This window comes from Natrix helvetica (assembly GCF_964273705.1).
Source record: "Natrix helvetica genome assembly, chromosome: W".
Classification (NCBI taxonomy): Eukaryota; Metazoa; Chordata; class Lepidosauria; order Squamata; family Natricidae; genus Natrix; species Natrix helvetica.
This window is the reverse complement of record NC_138555.1, coordinates 28652012-28672527: the sequence shown is the minus strand read 5'-3', so window position 1 is coordinate 28672527 and position 20516 is coordinate 28652012. Positions and strand designations below refer to the sequence as shown.

Sequence of the window (20516 nt, the reverse complement as noted above, 5' to 3'; positions counted from 1 at the left end):
ATATCCTGGGAAATATTGAAAAGGCAGAATATTATATCTGTCAGGTTTCCTAAAAATGCCCTAATTGATTCATGATTATCGAGCCAAGTTTCAATACAAAACTAGTCATTTATTAGGAGCACCATAGGCAAGATCTTTTCGCATTCAGATCTAAACTTTGTTTGAGTTATAGCTGAACTTTACCCGTTCCTCCCCTCTCCTCAGTCTGTGTCATAAATCACATTCCACAATGAGGTGCACCCCTCCCAAGTCTTCTGCAGTAATCTGAGATCCAACTTCAGCTGACAGTATGCGTGCAATGCGCTCCCCCCCTTCTCACACTATGGCAACGTTAGGAGTTGACATTCTCCCTGGATAAGAAATGCAGAAACATGTTTTTAGGCAGGAAACAGACTCACTCTTAATCGTCCCCACTTTTGTAAATGGGCCATTAAAGGGCTGGGCCAGTCTATTCTACATAACAAAGGTAGTATGAGCCTTCTACAGAAACTCACCACAAGGCACCTGGGAAAATTACATCAGCCAGCAAGGCGAACAAACTTGTACTCAAAGCACAGTCTACAGAGTTGCCCCTGCATGGCCCCATGGGACTCGGCCAACCAATCAGAATACAAGCTCAAGTTCAAAGGCCAGAGAGGGCATAAAACCAGGGACCTTCAGCATCTTGGCCCCCTTTTTCTTCTTCACCCAACATCTTGAAGCATGTGATCCCCCTTTTCTGTTCAGGAACTCAAGCCATGTGATCATGTCCACCATTAAACCATCTTTCCAAGCAGCCTCCATGTTTCCAGTGTCTTTTTCCCCACTTGGAACTGAAGCCAAAAGGACATTTCTTCCAACAATTGCCACACAAATACGGTATTTTCTACAAAAAAGAGATGATGTAACTGAGCTCTTTCACCCTCTACTTTTTAATTAGCACTTGCAATGTTACTTTACTGTAAATAAAGGATTAATGTAAATAATTCAAGGTATGAAACACTGGAACATCTAAATAAAACTATTAAAAACAGACTAGATAATCAGTAAAACTTCTATGTACAAGGGCTTTTATTGAAAAGATTTCATTTTGTCATGCTTTGAAATATTGCTATTTTAAATTGGTTTTCCCAGTTAATTTCATTAATTTTTATTTGTATAGCATCATTAAAAACTGTGTTACAAATCAAAATAAAAAACCTTAGCACCACATTCAGTACATAAAATGTAAGATATGGAAGGGAAATATTTGTTAAATTAAATGGCAAATGCCAACTTCTCTAGAATTATCAGGTCAAAAGTCAGTTTGAAAGTATTATTTATTTATTAAACTTCTGTCCACCCATCTAGCCAGAGGCAACATATATTTTTCCTTCCAGTTCACATAATGTGCCTCTAAGCTTAGTAACTTTGTAAACCAAATGTCTTGATAGTGAGGAGAATAGCATTATTCTATCATCACATATAATTTGTTCCATTCTTATTTGCAAATAAACAGGACATTACAGGGCAACATTTATATATAAAATATAGAATTAATTACAACCAGTGACCCCTTGGGCCATCTTTCATATATATTTCCTTACCAGATTCCTGAATGCCTTCAATAATGACAGAGCTAATGTGCTACCTTTACTGGAAAAGCTGGGAGACATTCTCTGCCTTGAAAATAATGCATGTTGAAATGTATAGTACAGTCAGACCTCAGTACAGGAACTGGTTTATGACATTTTGTATTGTGTCATAAAATGCTTTATGATAATTATGCCATAAAATGTTTTATAACATTTGCTAAATTCCAATTCCATGGGAGTTATGGGTCTCAGATTTTGGATGCATTCTGTAAGTTTGAAGTACCTTGTTTCAAACAGTTTTGCCCTATGGTGCACCTTTTTGTTCAGCTAAAGGTTACAGGATTCAGAGTTTTAGTAGTGTAGCGCTACCTCCGAAACGGCTACAAAAGTTCAGCTTCCTCTGTCACTTTCTCCCAGGTAACATGATGCCTCTCAGCTCACTGATCTAACCTCTCAGGGTCTCTCGCTCTGATCACTCTCCCAGCCACCTCCACTCACTCAGCTCAGTTCACCTCCGCTGTTCTCCTGATGTGTCTGGTCACTGGCTTGCTCTCTCAGCCGGATCGGCTCTCCTCTGCAGCCACCTGGCGTGTCTGGCGCCCGTTCTGGATGCTGGCTTGTTCTCTTACTCGGATCGGCTCTCCTTTACAGCCTCCTGGCGTGTCTGCTCCCCACCCCCGCCGTTGGCTCGCTTTCTCGCCTCTCTCTTTCTGGATATATCCTCTGTATAATTATCTTTGGACCCTAACTGATTTGTGGTAAACATGATTTTCTGAATGGAGTTTTCAAAAATTTCCTTGAGGACAGACTAAACTTCAGCTCAAGAGTTAAACATCTTCTTAACTCCCTCTAGTGGTCAAAGAGCGTTATTTATTTATTTAATTTATTTATTTTTCCTTTTACTAGTCAATCTGAGTTCATGAAAATCGGAAAATTTCAACCACAACAAAACAATACTGGGCTACAAATTATTTTAAAAGTAGTAAATTAAGACCACAACTTTTATCCTTATATTTCAAAAGAAAAAAATACTCCACGTTTCCTTATTTTGGCTGCCTCCAGCAACCCTCTTCCTTGTCGTTTAATTTCATTTATGATCTCGAGATGAGTCACGGGTACATTATATACCTAACAATTCAGAACTCAATGAGGGGGAAAATAACCCTTTTCGCCATTAACCAATTAGGCCACGCTAGATGTTATCTTATGAAGCATTTTCCAAATCAGGAGTCACTTATAGGTCCACACCAGCGATACCATACCAGCCTCTCTGTTTACGATTATCAACCTAGCTCACGCGGCGGCGTGCAAAGACAAGCAGCAGAAACCGAACGTCCCCACTAGACACTCTCCTAGGGTGCTTCCTCCCTGGGACGCACGCGCATTTCCTTTTCTCTACCGAGGCCCCTCCTTATCCTGCATTTTCTTTTCCGTTGCAGTTCTTGGACAGCCGCTGTTGTCAATACGTTTCGTCGCCCGCCGTGGGAGACAGGAAGCACGAGCGTAGACCGTTGAGCGCACGGTTCTCGGAACTCAAAGGAAAGGGACGCGAGCCCTGAAACGCCGAGCCGTCGGTTGGTCTTCTTTAGTGACTGGGTAGGTGCTTCTTCACTGAAGAGGCGGGTCTACAGACTTCTCCCGGTGTCATTGTAGAGGGCGACCGCTAAAGAGTAACCGTCGTTTTCCATGCAGGGAGCTGCGGGTGGGAACTTGAGGCCGCGACAAAAGAAAAGACTGCTGTTGTCATCAATACCGAAAGTAACTTGCTAAGGGAGGGGTGCGAGACTGAGACCCAGTTGGTTTTCTCCGGGGCCGCTGTCTGAAGCTTACGGGGACCGGTGCCAGTAAGGAAGGGAGCAGCTATTGGGGGCGAAGAAAATGAGTTGTCCAGGCTCTCGCCGTCATTCCCGAAGGCTGAACTCCGCGGCGCCCCGAAGGAGCTGTGTCGGTGCGGTTCATGTGTGTTCTTTCTCTGACATACACACCCCTCTTGCGTTCCCTATTTGCGGTAGACGGGCGAGCCACGGAAATGCGTATGTGTACCAGACATGGAAAGAGAAGGAATTGGGGGCGTTCTTTGCATGTAATTGTACAGTCATAGACTTGCAACCATTCGTTTAGTGATCGTTCAAAGTTCCAACGGCACTGAAAAAGTGACTATGATCTTTTTTTTTCACACGACCGTTACAGCATTTTTATGGTCATGTGATCAAAATTTGGACGCTTGGCAACTCCCGTGTATTTTTTATGGTTAGTGTTCTGGGGTCATGTGATTTACCTTTTGCAACCTTCTGACAAGCAAAGTCAATGGGGAAGCCAGATTCACTTAACTGTGTTACTAACTTAACTGCAGTGATTCACTTAACTATGATGCCAAAAATTTGTATGTGTGTATACACAAACACACAGAGACACAAATATACAGAGACAGACACAGTAACTCAGGTTAGGGGAGGATATATACTTGGGTCATGATTATGACATCAGCTAGGGCTTAAGCGTTCCTATGTTCAGTTAGGTCTTTTATATAGCTTCTAATTATACTATCTAAATACACTAAGTCAAACTATATTTCTGGTAAGAAGTGAAAGGCCATGCAACTTAATCACTACTGCTGCCAGTAGCAAAAAAGCTAAATTTTGTTTGAGCTATGTTATTTTGTTCTGAAACTTAACAATACATTCCTAAAAGAATATTACTTTCCAAGCAGACTTAAATGTTTCAAGAATCAGATGTACTCCACTAAACCCTCTTTTTGTCCCACTTCCCTATATCAAATGTTGACTCCTGTGATTTCCCATAAAGGATACATAAGCATACTCTTAAATGGGTAAGTATGGTTGTGCTAGAGGGCAGCCTTTAAACAGTTGTCTCATATCCTTTGGAAATGATTCATATCTATATTAGCCAACTGCAGGAGAGCCATAATTAATCCAACTAACATTCTGTTAAATAAATGCATTTTTACCTCTAAAAAAAAAGCATTAAAATCTATGTTACAAGAGGTTTCTACTTCAAGAGGTATTTAAAGCATATGCTCAAAGAATGAGACTTTAATATATACACAATTACTGCACTGTGCACACTAATAATTTGATATTAAATCATGTTAAAACAATTACATTTTCTTTTAAACCAATGAGATATGAATACACTCTAAACAATAAAAAGCTATTTTATATCTCTGGAAGGAAAGGTATGGGAAACATGAAACTTTGTGCGTAATAACTTAGCATCACAAGGTTTTCGAATATAAAATTTCATTCTCCTACTGCTTTCCAATAGTTCACAAATTGAGTGTAAAGTTGACGGTTTTTCTAAAAGCGCCAAAATAGGGTATTTTCAGCCTGCTTTTGCAAAAAAAAAACCATCTGGAAACTCTGTTAAATCATTCTCATTAGAAAGAGCATGTTTCAAACCCCCTAAATAGTAAGGTTGGTGTTTCATCGCTTATGTATAAAGCCCTAAAAATAGGGACAAAGTTGAGGACATTGTATGGCAACGCCACATGCATCCTATTATTGTTTCGTCTTGTTTATTTTATATAGACATCATTACTACTATTATATTGCATTGGTCCATGGTGACATTGTCACTACCAGTTCAGGCACTTGACCCAGCAACTCCACCGCCATAGGGGGCACACCCAATAGCCGTGCAATACTAGCCACAGGTGGGTTTCTTGGTTCAGGATCCCAAGCCTGTAGTTTGGGTTCCTCCTCGAGGTTCCAAAGCCTTGTGTGGGTATCTGTCCGGTTTTCAAACCGACAACTGGGCAGCTTATCCTAGGTTCCCAAGCCTAAAGTGGGTATCTCATATGGTTCCCAAGCCAAAGTCCGTACTGTTCGTACTGCCAAATTCCAATGATTCCAACGAGGTGGCAGCTACAGCTTGCACACACAAAGGCCAACCCTGCACTATAGGATCCATCAATTTTGACAAAAACACTACAGGTTTCTTTTTTCCAGCCCAGATTTGAGCCAACACTCCCTTGGCAATACCTTCCTCCACTGCTACAAAGAAGTGGAAGGGCTTCTTTAAATCAGGCAAGCTCAAAGCAGGAGTTTGTATCATAGCTTGCTTTAATTCTTCAAAGCTATCTTCATTACCTTCCTTCCAAACAACTTCCCATGGCTCTTCTTCCAACAACTTTTCATATAGGAATTTGACTTTGTCTGTATATCCATCTATCTACAATCTACAATACCCCACCAATCCTAACAATTTTCTAACCTCTCTTTTAGTCTTTGGTAAGGGCTGTGTCCCTTCTATTCTTTCTGGATTTATTTTCTTACTTCCTTGACTTATCAAATGTCCTAAATACTTCACTTCAGGTTCCACATATTGCAATTTCTTTTTTGACACTCTCAAGCCTTGACGACCTAAGAAATTCAACAACTCGTTTGTACCGTCCTCTACCTCTGCCTTCTTTTCTCCTGACAACAGTAAATCATCCACATACTGTAACAATTGTATACCCCTGGGTGGCATAAATTTCTCCAACACCTGTTACAACATTTGCCCAAACAAATTTGGACTCTCTGAAAAACCATGTGGTAAAACACACCACCTATACTGCTGATTATGGTGTGTATCTGGGTCATCCCATTTGAAAGCAAAAATATCCCTTGGTTCTTCTGCTAATGGACAGGTCCAAAAAGCATCTTTCAAATCTATCACACTAAAATATTTATGACTATGTGGTATACGACTTAAAAGCGTATAAGGGTTCAGCACGACAGAATCGCAGCTGGCAACAAGTTTATTGACATTTCTCAAATCATGAACTAAGCAAACGGACCCATCAGACTTTCTTACAGGTAATATAGGTGTATTATATTGAGACATTGCAGGTTCTATTAACCCATCTTGTAATAGTGTCTGTATTACTTTCTTCAATTCTCTTTTAACCTCCATTGGTATATTGCTTCTGTTTGATTGGTACTGCTCCTTCCTTCAAGGTTACCTTTAAAGGAGGAATATCCAAAATACCCCTATTACCTTCTGCCTCCCAGACTAGGGGTTCTATTTTCTTCTCTTGTTCTTCAGTTAATACGTTTACAGTACAAGCATTGTTTGCAAATTTAAGCTCACATCCCAATAGGAATAGAGCATCTCTTCCCAGTAAATTCATCCCTGCTTCTGGTACTAGTATTACATCTAAATTTAATGTCGACTCGTAAAGCATTTCCATGTCTGTCATACAGTTCACATTGGAGGAAAGGGGAGGGAGAGGATTCTACACATACCTCACAAGCCTCACAAGCAGGCTTGTGAGGCTTGGAATTTTACAACCTGCTGCAGTACCTCGTTGGCGAATGTGATTTATGACACAGAGGGAGGGGAGGGGAGAAACGGGTAAAGTTCAGCCATAATTTAAGTGAGGCAAGATATGACTCCGCGCAGGTATTGCCAAGATGTTGTTCTTAATAAATGACTGGATTTCTTTTGAAACTTCCTACGACTGCTAGAGGCCAAATTTGAGGAGGCAGAGGAGGACCCATATGCGGAAGATGAACTCAGCGACCTAAAGCAGAGGGGCCGCCCCATCAAAGAGCACATCCACAAATTTAGGAGGGTTATTGGGAGGCTACCCATTTTACCAGAGCGGCTGCTGCTGGTGCATTTTTTCAGAACAAGCCTGGACAAGCAAATTGCCCAGGTAACCGCTTACCGGGACATCCAGAACCAACTCTCTGAGTGGTTCTGAGTAGCAATAAAAGTTGACAGCAGATTGTGTGCCAACAACATGAGAAAACAACTGGACAGAAAAGAGAGAGGTCAACCTGACCTGAAACCTCCCAGCTGATGGGGAACCACAGCACCACATCGGGCCCTGAGACCAGCCCTTTCTTGAAGTCCACTGAAATGCTACAGATGCGGAGGAATGGGCCACATGGCATCTGTGTGCTCAACCCCAGCCTTGAAAAAAAGGCCAGAGCCACCACCCAGGGTACGACCGGAAGAAGGCCCCAAACGTGCTGCCAACATGTCCCAGAAGACCCTCCAGACTGCAGAGGCCCCTTCCCCCCCAGTCACCAGAATCCTATGACAGCAAGGACAAGGGCGAAAATGACCCAAGGGTGGGTGAACCAGTTCCCCCTTTTATTTTCCCAATACGCCTCACAGCCCCAAAATCAGGGACCCAGGGGACTTTTCAAGCCCTAATAGACTCAGGCTGCACTAGATGCTTGATCAACCTAACCACAGTCCTGAAAATGGGGATCCAAGCAAAAAGACTGGCCCACCTGATCCGGTTCGAACAGGTTGATGGGTCCCTAATGGGGGGAGCCTATGCCACCCACATGACCGAACCAGTGAGGCTAGAGCTAGCAGATCACTGGGAAGTAATTCAATTCGTAATAGCCCCCCAAATGACAGATGCAGTCATACTGGGACTCTCCTGACTAGACAAGTGGGGATCGACCATCTGGTGGCAAGGGGGTACCTGAAGACTTAGGATAGCAAGGGGACCCCAACCCCCTCCACACCAGCAAATAGACACACCACCCACGCAGGGAACCCTCCCAAAACTCCCACCAGAACAACTAGTAACCACATCCGACAAAACCCCAGAGGCCGAACAGATTCTGAGGGAATATCAGGACCTCGCAGAAGTATTCAGCGAGGCTGAGTGCAATGTTCTGCCCCCCCCCCCCATGAGGCAGACTGCACCATCGAAATCCCCAGGGCAAAACTACCCAAGCCCAAACTATATGCCATGACGCCCCGGGAAATGCAACAAATGCGGAAATACATAGACAAAAACCTAGCAAGGGGGTTCATCGAGCCAGCCAAGCCACGGGTCGCAGCGCCAGTCCTTTTAAAACAATAAACGAGGTGGTGCACGAGCACCTCTACAAGGGGGTCCTTGTCTACCTGATTGACATCCTCATCTATCCGGAGACCATGGACGACCACATACCCCTGGTCGGCCAGGTACTGGAAAAACTTCTAGCAGCCAACCTGTACATCAAGCTATCAAAATGTGAATTCCACAATGCACAGCTAGACTATCTGGGTTACCGAGTGTCAAATGAGGGAATAGAGATGGACCCATGCAAAGTGCAAGCCATCCTAGGCTGGCAGCCCCCTTGCACTCGCAGACAGCTACAAAGCTTCCTAGGGTTCTGTTGTGGCCCAGCAGGAGCTGTTGCAGCTGCCACCAGACTCCGAGAGTGAGGGTCCCTATGAGTTGGCTCAAGAGGAGGTGGAGGACCGACTTCCGCTTCCGGGACCAAATGGCGACAGACTTGTAGTCTGCCGGTGCTCCCTTGGCGGGCTCCGAAAGGAGTACAGGAGACTCGACCAAGGGGTCTCCTGCCGAGAGGCGGCTTGCTGGGACCCCCCGCAGAGGCGGCAGCCGGTGGGGGTGTTTTTCCCAGCTTCGCCTAGGCATCAGGGAGCAGTGGGGGGGGGGGGGGAATCACGTCGCCTCTTCGCCGGACAGCCCTGGGAGGTTTCAGAACAAAGGAGAAGTGTGGCTGAAGACTGGAGGCGCGGATTTCACCTGGTGCTCTTTGCTTACTTTAGAAGGAAGCTACAGAGGTGCGTGAGTTGGTGCACTCTGGCTTTTGAAATGGAAATTAGAGGGGGGTGGTTCCTCTATTACCCCCCCCCCCCCTCGGAATAAGCAGCATTTGAAAGGACTCTCTCAGAGAGAGAGAATAATGACTAATTAGTTACTTGGATGAATGGGAATGAGAATGGCTTTTTACAATTGCCAGAAGTGATTTTAAAGTTGATCCTCGCCTTTAAAAAACGGGGAAAGAAAAACTTTTTGTGACTTCTCTCCCTGCGGAAGGGAGGGCCAAGATGGCGCCCGCCCTCTTTCCTTTGTCTACATATGAATGAAACTTGTCCTTTGAAACTGCTCCCAAAGAGAAAGTAAAGAAAAGTGGATTTTTGGTTGTACTCTCTCAGAGGGAAGCTGGCACCTCTTTCTGTGGTTCTTCTGACCTTTGCTTAGTGGAATTACTTCTTGGATTATCTCTCTATTTGAATTGTGGGTTTCCCTGCATTTATTTGCCTTCTGAGGCCAGCTCCGCTGTGGAATCCCCGGACACCATTTTCCCTGGAAAGGATTTGTATCTCTGAACATAACCAATGGCGGCAAGAAAACCACCGACTGGCAAGGCGCACTCTGCCCCATCATCTGCTGCCCCCAGTCCCACAACGCAACAGTCTAAGATCACCTCATTGTTGCAGAAAGGAGGGGCTGGAGAGGACACAAAGGAACTATCTGTTACGGAAATGTTTAAAGAACTCATGAAGGGACAGAATGAAATGAAGAAAGAAATGGCAGAGGTTAAAGAAGAGCTCAGCGACGTTAAAGAACACATTGCTGGGAATAAACAGAGAATTATGGTGTTGGAGGAGAGAGCGGCGGAGATGGGGGAGGAGCTTAAAATAACACGCAAAGGAAACGCAGATGTAGAAAGTTTTCTGACAAAAATAGAATTTGAAAGAATGTCTTTTTTTCTTAGATTCCAGAACTTGCCAGAGGAAGAAAATGAAGATCTTAAAGAGATTATGAGTACAATTTTAGCAGATTATATTAAGGGAGACAAAAAACAATTATGGTGCGATATGGATCTGGCATATAGGATAAACTCAGCATATGCCAGAAGTCATAACGTTCCCAGAGAGGTACATGTAAAATTTGTCAGGAGATCCACAAGGGATGAGGTGCTCGCGACCCAAAGGGAGAGACCATTGAAATACAAAGAGGAACAGGTCACCATTCTTAAACAGATCCCCCAAAAATAAGAGAGAGAAGGAGGAAATTCTCCCCCTTATCAAAAAAAACTATATAACATGGGGGTCTGGTTTAAATGGTTGTTACCAGAGGGGATGATGGTCTTCTGGGAGGGAAATAGGATCAGAATTAATACAATTCAAGAGGCGGAAGCCTTTATTAAAAAGAATCTTTCCCCCCCAGAGGAGGAACTTAGTGGGAGTAGGGAAAAGGACAGCAAGACGCAAGACAAGGAGGGGGTGGGGGGCGCTGAGGCCCTCCCAAGAGGCAGGGAAGAAGAAGCAATATCGAAAAGGCTTAGATCACAAAAATGAATGTATTTGGAATAATTGTAATTGTTGATACTACAAAAGTAACAGAGAAAAAATAGTAGAGCACATGTTTGATAATAATGGTTAAATTTGTTCTGATGCTTTCTTTTATATTTTAGTTCTAAGATTGTTAAATTTGTGAGTTTCTAGGGGAGATTCTCGCCACCAGTATGGAAGCTGCAAAAAATTTTCTTGTACACCCTTTTACCCTTCCCTATATATTTCAAAACCAATAAAAAATTTGTAACAAAAAAAAAAAAAGAGGAGGTGGAGGACCCTGGACAGGGTTCCGACTCTGAGCAGGGATCGGAGAGTCTGGTCGGCCACCAGGAGGCACCTGAGGCATGGAGCAGTGGTGAGAGCCAGAGGAGGGGGGCTCCCGGTGCCATGCCTTGGAGCAGTGGGGAGGAGTCATGAGACAGTGAGTCAGAGCTGAACAGGGAGTTCCTGGACGCTCGTTATCGCCGCGCCCATACACGCAAGGAGCGTGGGCGTAATTATCGGCGGTAAGGGCTCTCAGCTGTTGATCAGGAGACTCCTCTCCAGGCTATAAAAGGGTTGACTGTGCATACGCCCTTTGCAGCAGTCAACAAAGGACTCCTGCAAAAGTCTTGGTTTTGAAACATAGCCAGCTGGATAGCTGCTTTCGTGTCTTGTCATTGTGAGCTTTGTCGTGGTGGTTTACTGCCACGGAACTGTCTGTCTGTTTGTAAAATAAACCCTGTTCCCTTGTATTGTTCCGGAGCGTGTTCTGTGTGGGTGAAGGTGGAAGGGGGAGTCAGAACAGTTTGACTGCTTCCCCAAACGCATCTCCATTAAGCTATAATGGAGCAACTCCAGGCGGAGAATGCCCTCTTTGCACAACAACTTGCTTTGTTAGCAGAGCAGGTTGCTCAACTTTCTGCACCTGCCAACCCCCCTCCCCCCCCAGCAGCAACGGAGGAAATGCCCAGTGGCTATGCCGGACAAATTTGATGGCAATCAAAAACTATTTGCGGCATTCCTGGGCCAATGCCAGCTGTTTATTGGCTTGAGAGTGGAGGACTTTCCCACCGACCAGACGAAGGTGGGATTTATCATCAGCTTGCTCTCAGGCACAGCAGCGAGGCGGGCTACTCCTTTGCTGTCTCAGCCGAGCCCCCTGCTGGACGATTTTCAGGGTTTTTGTACCCATCTTCGGCTGATGTTTGAAGATCCCATCAAGGGGGAAACAGCCACCAGACTCCTGAAGGATTTGCACCAAGGGCGTGGGTCTTTGCAGGATTATGTTAGCAAGTTCCGGCTGCGCAGTCAGGACTCTGCGTGGAATGAGCCAGCCCTTATGGACACTTTCCAGGACGGCCTGTCAGATGACCTGCAGGACGAGCTGGTGAGGGTGGACAGGCCTCCAACGTTTGACGCATTGGTTCATTTGTGCCTCTGGATTGACAGCCGGCTGCAGAGGCAGAGGCCTCGCCAAGCGTCCCGGGAGGTGAATAGAGTGCTGGTCCCTCAAGAAACACCTGTTGCACGGGAGGAGCCCATGGAGTTGGGTGCCACCAAACCCCGCTTGTCACGCACGGAGATGGAGAGACGGCGTGCAGGGGGGTTGTGTTTTTACTGTGGGGATCCTGGACACCTGGCTTTGGTTTGCCCCAAGAAGGGAGGTTGTTAGAGTTCTAAATACCATGCAGAAATAAATCATTGTCCAAGGCAAAACATCCTTTAAGGTGCAATTTATTCCGCAGGCATGTTAGTACGGCTATGGAAATTTCAACTCTAAATTACATCCTCTAAGTTCAACCAGTTGAAAGTTCATGATCTCTCCCCACACCCACAAATCCATCACATGTTCCAATCATATTCTTCCACGCTGGCATGTACACCCATCTTCTTCCGGCCAGGTGTCGAGATGCGAAGACAAAAGATGACCTTGGCTTCTACAAAAGAATGTCAACAATCCATTCTACAATCCTACTCCTTTCTATTCCCCCCTCCCAACTACTACACTAATGAAACAGCATAGAGAATTATTAAAAAGTGTGGCAGGCCAAAGATCCTAAAAAGAATATAATTACAGGCCTGACAGGCGGCCTCTCCTCAAAAGAAAAACGTTTCCTGCAAAGAGAATAACATAAAAGTTAACATAACAAAATTAACCACCTCTTCTCCACCCAGGGGAACCCCTTGACTTCTCGGGAAACTTCCCATTGAATTGCTTTACTAACTTCTCCACTTTCAGGTTCCCACTGTTTACCCAATTAGCTTCAGACCAAGGGTAACCCTTCCAATGCACTAAGTACTGTAAGCAACCCCTATTCAGCCTGAAATCTACAATTTTTTCCACCTCAGATTGTGTTTCCCCTTCTATTACTACAGGAGGAAATTGAGCTTGGGTTAGGGTTAGGGTTAGGGTTAGGGTTAGGGTTAGGGTTAGGGTTAGGGTTAGGGTCTTCTGTTAGACCCAATTACTGGTTTCAACAAGCTACAATGAAATTCTGGGTCAATTTCCCCTAGACTTCTGGGTAGACTGAGTTGAACTGTAACTGAGTTAACTATCTTCACTATGAGGAATGGACCTAGAAATTTTGGACCCAATTCCTTGCTAAGCATTTCTAATCTTATGTATTTGGTAGATACAAAAACATTGTCCCCCACACGGTAGGGGTTTAGGAATGAGCGACGTTGATCATCTTGCTTCTGGTAGGCTTCTGCCGCAACCGCTAGAGCCTTCTTCGTATTCTCCCATCCTTTCTTTAGCATGTCCATCCATTCACTCAAAGGCATGAAAGAAGGAGGTTCACTAGGCAACTCAGGCATGGCAACAACTTCCATGCCACTGGTAATCTGGAAACCCGCTAATCCTCTGCTGCTGTGGACCGCATCGTTGTACGCCACTTCGGCGAAGGGTAGCAAATCCGACCAGTTGTCATGCTGATAGTCCACAAAACACCTGATGTATTGTTCCACCACCGCATTGGCTCCCTCTGCTGCGCCGTTCATGCTGGGATGAACCTCTGAGCTCAGTTCTTGTGTGGACCCAATGGATCTCAGGACCTCTCTCCAGAACTTGGCTGTGAACTGGACTCCGCGGTCTGAAATGATCCTCTTGGGTACTCCATGCAGGCGATAAATGTGTTTCACAAACATTTTCGCTAATTCGTTTGCGGATGGAAATCCTGAGCAAGCAATGAAGTGTGCCTGCTTAGAAAACAAATCAATAACAGTCCAAATTACTTTATGCCCACTGCTGTCTGGGAGTTCCATGATGAAGTCCATTGTGATCTCTTCCCATGGCCGTTTCGGGCTCTCTGCTGCAGGTGCTATAGGTTCTGGGCTCTTGGATCCAATCATCCACGGCTGGCCTTGTTCCTCCTCCGAGGCCTCCCCCTTGGTAGGACACTTTGTCACTTTAAGTTGGAGATCCTCTTCCAGAGGCTGTTGGCCCAGATGACTTTTCTGTGCGGGCATCTGGGGCCCTCTCTTAACCACCGTGGCAATTGGTACACACGTTTGTTCTTCGGCAATTCCCTCTTCCGAGGCCTCCCCCTTGGTAGGATACTTTGTCACCTTAAGCTGGGGATCCTCTTCCAGAGGTCGTTTGCCCAGATGACTTTTCTGTGCTGGCATCTGGGGCCCTCTCTTTACCACCATGGCGACTGGTACACACATTTGTTCTTCGGCAATTCCCTCCTCCGAGGCCTCCCCCTTGGTAGGACTCTTCGCCACCTGAAGTTGGGGATCCTCTTCCAGAGGTCGTTTAGGCTTTTCCCCCTCCGAGGCCTCCCCCTTAGTTGGACTCTTTGTCACCTTAAGTTGGGGATCCTCCTCCGGAGATTGTCTGCCCTTTTCCTCTTCCGAGGCCTCCCCCTTGGTAGGACACTTCCTCACCTTAAGTTGGGGATCCTCTTCCAGAGGTTGTTGGCCCAGATGACTCTTCCGTGGTGGCATCTGGGACCCTCTCTTTACCGCCGTGGTGGTTGGTGCGCACAGTTGTGGCATTGGGGCTGGAGCCAAGCACTCTGACGCTCTGTGGCCAAGTTGACAACAATGGTGGCATTTAATTGGGCCCCACGAGGAATGGAACCTAGTTACATCTCTAAACTTAGGAACCGTTTCATCACACTGCCTTGCTCTCCAACTTGCAGCTGCCCCCTTGGTAAACCCTTCTTCCATGGTGGAGATTGCTTCTCTGTAGGAAGGTGGAGTAAGAACCTTTTGGGGCATTGCAGATGCACCTTGTCCCGCTTCCCATCTTGCAGGCCTGGCTTTGGTAATCCCTTCTTCCATGTTGGTGATTGCTACTCTGTAGGAAGGTGGGGTAAGAACCACTTGGGGCCTTGCAGGCGCACATTTTTCCCCCATCCACAATGCAGGCCTCTGTTTGGTAATCCCTTCTTCCATGGAGATTTCTTCTCTGTAGGAAGGTCTGGTAAGAACCTTTTTGGGCCTTGCAGGGGAGACTGGAACCGGTGGGGAGGTCAATCCCTCGGTTGGCCACTGCCCAGCTTTCTGCCATGGTGCCATCTGCTGAGGGAGGGCAGGTGCCCACTGGCATCCCTCCCATCCATGACCTGGGGTTAAGACCCATCCCGGGGTTGCCTGCTTCACAGGTTGCAGCTCAACCAATGATGGCTGGCTAAGGGGTTTTACGTGCCAAGGACCCTCCTGCTGGCTTGGAGGAGTTATGGGCCAAGTAGGTGCCCTTTGCTGGCTTGGATGAGTTATGGGCCAAGTAGGTGCCCTCTGCTGGCTTGGAGCATTTCCCCATGCTGATGGCAAAGGAGTTGGTAAGTAGCATCTCTTCCATCCAAGTCCTGGGAGGAAAGCCCAATTTACTGCCCAATTTGCTTCATTTACTGGTTGCAGCCCCATTTGTGGTGGCTTGCAAGTGACAGATGCTGAAAAAATTCCTTCTTCCTGCCTCCTTTGAAATTCCCATTTTGAAAGGGAATCTTTCTTCCAGCTAGTTGCATGGTGATAAGCCATTTTATTTATTGCCGTCTGGAAGGAGCCCAAACCTCCGTTCTAAGGGTGTTTTTTTTTCCAATCTTGCTTCTGGGGGAAGGAGGGGGAGCATGCACTCACTCTTTGCTGAAGAAGTCCGTCTGAGATTTCCTTCGTCTTGTCGCGTCTCCTCCTGCATTCCTCCAGATGCAATTAAACTGGAAACAGCATTCCATTGCCTTTGAAGTTCCGCACTCAGCTTCTTATCACCAAAAGCTTCTCATTATTTCTCCGCTGACATTTACGCTGTCCCGGTCAGCATTGGGAATCCCGAGACCCCATCACCAGATCTTCCATCACCAGCCCTTCCCCCTTGATAGGGGGAGGGAGCTAGTGAAATATTTTTAAAGTAGAGAGTTGAAATAATGTTAGGGTTCTAAATACCATGCAGAAATAAATCATTGTCCAAGGCAAAACATCCTTTAAGGTGCAATTTATTCCGCAGGCATGTTAGTACGGCTATGGAAATTTCAACTCTAAATTACATCCTCTAAGTTCAACCAGTTGAAAGTTCATGATCTCTCCCCACACCCACAAATCCATCACATGTTCCAATCATATTCTTCCACGCTGGCATGTACACCCATCTTCTTCCGGCCAGGTGTCGAGATGCGAAGACAAAAGATGACCTTGGCTTCTACAAAAGAATGTCAACAATCCATTCTACAATCCTACTCCTTTCTATTCCCCCCTCCCAACTACTACACTAATGAAACAGCATAGAGAATTATTAAAAAGTGTGGCAGGCCAAAGATCCTAAAAAGAATATAATTACAGGCCTGTCAGAGGTAGGGGGGCTGCACGGTTTACGGCCTCCCCTCCGCAATGGACCACCGTATCGGGAAACGGGGGACCCCCAATCTGAGGGAGACTTCGGGTCAGGCACAGGCCGGAACAGAGGTGGAGGGGCCTCCACAGCATATGATTTTAGCAGCGCACATTCTCTTGTTGGGTAGTCCGCAGGGAATTCCAGCCCATGCCTTGGTCGATTCCGGGGCTACCACAAACTTTATGGATGCAGCGTTTGCTACGAAATACAACGTCCCTCTGTGTCCGGTTGACCCTCCGATGCGGGTAGAGACCATTGACGGTCGGGTGCTTCGGTCTGGGCCTATAAAGGCCGCCACGCAGCCTTTGCGCTTGATCCTCGGGGAGCATGAGGAGGCCATCCAATTTTCCGTGGCTTCGGGCCTGCATTTCCCCATGGTGTTGGGCTTGGTTTGGCTGCGGGCGCACGACCCTCAGATCTACTGGTCGCAGAACCGGATCTCGTTCCCGTCCTTGCAATGTGTCGACCTCACCCGTCAGGTTTGTGCGGCTCAGGTGCCCAGTTCGGCCGAGGTGACAGTGCCGCCGGATTTAGCGGAGTTCGCGGATGTTTTTAGCGAACAGGAGGAGGATCAACTGCCACCGCACCGGCCTTATGACTGTCCCATTGACCTGGTACCCGATGCGAAACTCCCGATGGGTCGTCTATATTCCATGTCTGAGCCGGAGTTGGCCGCATTGCGGGACTTTATTGACAAGAACCTCGCTCGGGGGTTTATCCGGCCTTCGTCTTTGCCCTTGTCTGCCCCGGTTTTGTTCGTAAAAAAGAAGACTGGGGATCTGAGATTTTGTTGCGATTACCGGCGCCTGAATGCCATCACGATACGGAACCGTTACCCGTTGCCCCTGATTCCTGAGTTGTTGGAGCGGCTCCGGGAGGCAGCGGTGTTCACAAAACTGGACTTGCGTGGGGCTTACAATCTGGTCCGAGTCAGGGCAGGGGACGAATGGAAGACGGCCTTTGGCACCCGGTACGGACATTTCGAGTACACAGTCATGCCGTTCGGGTTGACCAATGCTCCGGCTGTCTTCCAACATTTTATGAATGACATCTTCCAGGACTTTTTGGATCAGTTTGTCGTCATTTACCTGGACGACATCTTGATCTACTCCACGTCCCGGAAGGATCATCAACATCATTTGTATCAGGTCTTGCAGCGACTCCGAGAACATCGCCTGTTTGCCAAGCTGGAGAAGTGTCAGTTCTGGCAGACTACCATCGAGTTCCTGGGGCACCGTATATCTCCTGAAGGAATTGCGATGGAACCAGGCAAGGTGGAGGCGTTACGTAGTTGGCAATCTCCTCGACGGATAAAAGACGTTCAGAGACTCCTCGGGTTTGCCAACTATTACCGGTCCTTCATCCCCGGCTTTGCTTTCTTGACCGCGCCCCTCACTCGGCTCCTGCAAAACAGCGCAGGATTTCCTCTCTGAGCTTCAGGCAGTTCACCAAATGGTGCGCCCCTATTTGAATCAGGCTAAGGAGGATTACAAGCGAGTAGCGGACAGGTCTCGACGTGCGGTGCCGGAATTGGCTGTGGGTGATCGCGTGTGGTTGTCCACGCGGCATCTTCCGTCCCACCGGCCAACGAGGAAGTTGGACCACCGGTATCTTGGGCCGTTCCCGGTGGAGGCCGTTATCAACCCGGTGGCTTAGCGTCTGACCCTCCTGCGCTCGATGCGTGTACACCCGGTGTTCCATCACTCGCTCCTGATCCCTGAACGGTTGGCTTGTCCTCTCCGACGTCCCTCTTCGCCCCTGCCGTCGTTGCGTGAGGTACACGCATAGCCATCGCACAGAGTGACCCGGATCCGTGACTTGAGATGGCTCAAGGGATGGTTCCAGTATTTGGTCGACTGGACGGACGAGGACTCGGACGGGGGGACTTGGACTGATGCGACGGCTGTGCATGCTCCTGCTTTGGTGCGGGCTTATCATTTACAATTTCCCTCACGACCGCATCCCGAGCGTCAGACCCGGGGGAAGGGCCCTGCGGTGAGGGATAGTGTTGTGGCCCAGCAGGAGCCGTTGCAGCTGCCACCAGACTCTGAGAGTGAGGGTCCCTATGAGTCGGCTCAAGAGGAGTTGGAGGACCCTGGACAGGGTTCTGAGACTGAGCAGGGATCGGAGAGTCTGGTCGGCCACCAGGAGGCGCCTGAGGCATGGAGCAGTGGTGAGAGCCAGAGGAGGGGGGCTCCCGGTGCCATGCCTTGGAGCAGTGGGGAGGAGTCACGAGACAGTGAGTCAGAGCTGAACAGGGAGTTCCTGGACGCTCGTTATCGCCGCGCCCATACACGCAAGGAGCGTGGGCGTAATTATCGGCGGTAAGGGCTCTCAGCTGTTGATCAGGAGACTCCTCTCCAGGCTATAAAAGGGTTGACTGTGCATACGCCCTTTGCAGCAGTCAACAAAGGACTCCTGCAAAAGTCTTGGTTTTGAAACATAGCCAGCTGGATAGCTGCTTTCGTGTCTTGTCATTGTGAGCTTTGTCGTGGTGGTTTACTGCCACGGAACTGTCTGTCTGTTTGTAAAATAAACCCTGTTCCCTTGTATTGTTCCGAAGCGTGTTCTGTGTGGGTGAAGGAGGAAGGGGGGGTCAGAACTGGTTCACAAACTTCTACAGGCAATTCATCCCCTCCATTGTGAACATTGCCAAAGCCATGATGGACCTCCTAAAGGCAGGGAGCCCAGGAACGAAACCCCACCCGGGAGAACCTTTACAGTGGGACCTAACCTGCCAAGAGCCATTCGAAACACTAAAAGAAATGTTTGCAAAGGAACTGGTGCTGAAACATCTGGACCCTGAACAACCCTTCTTTATCCAAGCAACATGGCAGTGGGAGCAGTGCTACTCCAAAGAAACGACCAGGGAAACCTATAGCCCTGTGTCTACACCTTCCGCAAGCTCACAGACGCAGAGAGATGGTGGGCCGCATGGGAAAAGGAGGCTTTTGCGGTGAGATGGACGACATCTGCTGGAAGTGGGCCAGAAACCGTTTGAAGTCTGCACTGACCACAAAAATCTGGACGCCCTCAGGACCCCGCGGAAACTGTCACCCAAACAAGTCTGATGGGCTCAATACTTCAACCGTTTCAACTTCGTACTAAAGTACATTCCAGGGGGGAGGAACTTTCTAGCAGACGCCCTCTCCCACATGCCCTAGTACACATGCGAACGGGAGGAGGTAGTAGATGCCATTGTCGCCCCTACCCAAATAGCTGCCCAAGTGACCACCAGATGACAATGCCGCGACAGGCAAGACCTACCCGCAAGTGATCTAACCACGAAAATCAAAATCGAACTGCTATCAGACCCCTGGTTCCGAGACAACCAACACATCTTGAGAAAAAGAGATGACCTTGCATGGAAGGGGACGAAACTGTATGTCCCAGAAACCCTACACACCAGAGGGAGCCATGACGCCCAGCCAGCAGGCCACTTTGGGTTCCTAAAGACTTTACACTTAGCTCGGAGGCAGCTCTAGTGGCCCAACATAAAGAAAGATGTGGATAGTCACATGAAAAGTTGCTCCATCTGCATCACATCCCGCGGACTGCTGCAACTGGTAGCAAAGCCAATGAGGCCATGGGAGATTATCTCAATGGACTTCATACTAGAGTTCCTGAAAAGTGTGGGGAACACGGTGATTTGGACTGTAATAGACCTGTTCTCCAAACAGGTGCAATTCACACCCTGCAGCGAACTACCCTCGGCCCACCAGCTGGCCAAACTGTTCCTGAAGCTCATCTACTGCCTGCATGGAGTACTTCGAAGAATTATCTCAGACAGAGGGGTCCAGTTCATGGCTAAATTCTGGAGGCAGTTCCTGCAGTCCATTGGGTCATCCCAGGGCCTTAGCTCGGTGAGCACCAATGTGTGTGTGTGGGGGAGAGAGACTGAACACCATGGTAGAGCAGTCTCTGAGGTGCTATGTGAACTATCAGCAGTCCAATTGGGCAGGCCTTCTGTCTTTTGCTGAGGTTGCATACAATAATGCTGTTCATAGCATGGGACTAACGCTGTTCAAAGTAGTGAGCGGCATGGACTTTGTCCCAATGCCTGAGTATCCAAGGGATCC

At 47.5% G+C, this 20516-nt stretch overlaps 1 protein-coding gene across 1 annotated transcript in view; it reads left to right on the top strand.

Annotated features, from left to right (window-relative positions):
• Positions 1-2779: 2779 nt before the first annotated feature.
• LOC309400676 (SNF-related serine/threonine-protein kinase-like) overlaps positions 2780-20516 on the top strand; it is a 247367-nt gene continuing 229630 nt past the window's right edge. The window contains exon 1 of the mRNA XM_081969272.1: positions 2780-3149. The gene's annotated coding sequence lies outside the window, so the exon portion shown is untranslated. The remainder of the gene's footprint in view (positions 3150-20516) is intronic.